This window comes from Otolemur garnettii, unplaced genomic scaffold, assembly GCF_000181295.1.
Source record: "Otolemur garnettii isolate 467f Iridium unplaced genomic scaffold, OtoGar3 scaffold00063, whole genome shotgun sequence".
Taxonomy (NCBI): Eukaryota; Metazoa; Chordata; class Mammalia; order Primates; family Galagidae; genus Otolemur; species Otolemur garnettii.
In genome coordinates, this window is record NW_003852458.1 from 2563748 (window position 1) to 2566678 (window position 2931).

The 2931-nt window shown below is 44.6% G+C and overlaps 1 protein-coding gene across 1 annotated transcript in view; it reads right to left on the reverse strand.

Annotated features, from left to right (window-relative positions):
• The window catches only part of ADAMTS12 (ADAM metallopeptidase with thrombospondin type 1 motif 12), a 315003-nt gene that overhangs the window by 23966 nt on the left and 288106 nt on the right, over nt 1–2931 (reverse strand). The window lies entirely within an intron of this gene.

The window sequence follows — 2931 nt, forward strand, 5'->3', positions numbered from 1 at the left end:
GATGTGGACGGCATCATTGCAGGGTAAGTGAACAAACTGAGGCTTGGAGAGCTGGCTGGTCCAAGAGGTTTCTGTCTTCAAAACTGAAGACAAGGTTACAACAGTGCTTCTCAAACTTTAGGAGTTCCCTGCTAAACGCAGATTCTGATTGAGTAGGTTTGGGGTGGGGAGGAGACTCTGCGTTTCTGACAAGCTCCCAGCTGGTGCTGTGCTGACGGTCCTCAGACCGCACGATGCTTTTTAATCACTCACTCCACTGCTGGTAAATAAATCACGTCTTACCATCTGGACATTCCATTCATCTTAGGGCGTCTTTATTTATTTATAATTCCTAAATATCTCACTTTTAGTAGGAGGTCACTTGGCTAAAACTGCACTCACATTTCTCTCAGAATTTCTTCTTTCTTATGTGCCTAATTCTTTGAGATAATTGATTTTTCTTACATCTCCGCTTCTTAGCTCATTCTCTGAAAGAAGGGCTATCTCTGAACAAGCAAAACATGGCTCTGAATTAATAGAAAACAAAGGGGTAGAAGTTCCCTCCATGACACGCTGGAAGGTTTCTTTGTTGGGCTACAAAAACCAGCTTTATGTTTCCCTTGTTGTATCCTTAACTTCCACTTAATTTTGTTTCATTTTGTGCAAGCTCTTGCGTCGTAAAACCCATATAACATAATAGAGTTCTTAGGTAGGTAAGTTATAAAATCACAGAAAGGGCAGAAAGAATAGAAAAGAGCCTACATCATCATCTTTTCCCAGTGGCTCATTTATAGTGGCAATATCACCTCATTCAAATTCGTTCGGAGTTGATTTATATCTCTCCTGCGTCCCTCACGCTTTCTCCCTTGTACTGCGTGCAGCTCAAGTGCATTGACCACAGTTGGTCGTAGAATGATGGCACTAATGGCTCCTGCTGTTCACACGTCCTTAAACCCAGGCTCTTTGCAATGGTACTTTGCATCTTCTCTCATCAAAAGGTGGAATCTGTTTCTCTTGCTATTCAGTCAAAGCTGTTCCTGTGACCTGCTTTGGCTGACAGAGCGCAGAGGATGACACTGTTCCAGTTCTAAAGAGGTCTTGCTTTGCATTCTTGCCCCTGCATCCCTGCCTCTGCCAGGAGAATAAGCCCAGGCTGATCCACCGGAGGATAAGACTCGCTGCAGCTAGTGACTCTGGAGTGACCAATTGACCAAGTCAAGGATGAGGGTCAGGGTATCCGGAACTGGAACTGATGCTGAGGGTCCCATTAGCATCGTGTGGAAACTGTTCTGAAAGGCTGTGTAAACTATGTCGCCATTTCCATGCTACACAACTGTACAGCCTGCACCTCACTGACTGCCCCCAGGGATCTGAGTGAATGCTGAGGCAATTCAATGGGAGATGATTTTCTGTCTGATGACAGCCAGACCCATGCAAAGTTTTCTGTTTTGTAAATACAGTATATACGCACATTTGCTGGATGCTCTTCTGAGCACCTTACCCATAGTTATTCCCGTCACCTCGTAACAATCTTAGGGTTGGGCATTGTCATCATCCTCATTTTACGGATGAGGGAACTGACGTAGAGTGAGGTCATGTAACTAAGTGACTGAACTAGGATTTAAACCGGAAAGTATGGTTTCAAGTGTTATGTCTACTTATAGTGTTCACGTACTTTTTACCTCAGTTGTTTAATTTTTGAAATCACTATTAGTTAAAGGACTGTGTTAGGGACAGTGGGGGTCAAGGACAGCCTTTTAATATAGGACAGAAAATGGGAAGACTTGGTAGGAAACATTTCAAGTCAAACCCTAAGGAACTTTAGAAAAGACTTCCTGCCGTAGGGATCAGGAGAAGCTTTAGAGGAAGGGAAGCTCAAAGCTTGGCCCTAAAGAATAGGGTGGATTTAAAAGGGTGGAGGAGGAAGGAGAGGACATTCTAGGCCGAGGAAACAGCATGACCAAAGGCCTAGGGCTGGGAGAGGCAGAGGTCTCCAGGAAAACAAGCAGTGGGGATTTGTTGATGCTCGAGATGTATGAAGAAAAGCAGAAGGCCACTGAGCTGGATTACGTGAGGGTCTGAAGGCCAACCGCTTTGGCTTAGAGTTGAATCTGTTTGATCTGGTATGGAATGAGGCTTCAAAGATTTGTGAGCAGGAGTTCCGAATCACTAGAGCTCTGTCTTTTCGGAAGACTTCCTTTGTCAGTCCTACATCCTTGCAGCAGTGTGCAGAAAAGCTTGGAGAAGGAAGACGCTGGAGGGGCACAGGCCAGCAAGGGGGAAAGAGCAGGTGTCCTAAACAAAGTAGTAACCAAGGTCCTCCATCCTCAACTATGGGACACCACTGGCATTTTGGACTGGACAGTTCCTCCTAAGGGACTTCCCCGAAGGCATGGGACTTTTGGCATTGACCACTGGTTGCAGCCCTCATCCCACATGGTGGTAACAAACAAAAGCATCCCCTCATTTCCAGATTCCTCCGAGCATGAGATTGTAAATCATTGGGCCTTAAACTAACAGAGAAAATAAAGAAGGGATGACAGAAATGATAGGGTGACACTGACTTGAAAAACTTTAGGGGTTTTTTCAGTAGGATAGGGCAGAATGATATCAATGGTGATTCTGGGGTTCTAGTTACTGTGATTGAACCACTACAGAGCAAGGTAACCCCAAAGTAACAGCTTTAGAAATGGACAAAAACAAAAATCAGACACAGTAGAACCTCTGAACCTAGAGTTTCCACTCTGAACCCTGACTCTGTCTGACAATTCTGTGTATTAAACATTTTATCTCAAAATATGTATAAAGAGAGCAGGCACCAGTGTTGTCTTGAAGGGGAGTCCTGCTCACCGTGTAGCTCTATTCTGGCAATAATCCTTATAGCCTTGAAAAGCTCTGCAGTGGGTCAATACCCTTTTCCAGCCAAACTACCTGGAATTAACAGCTGTTAAG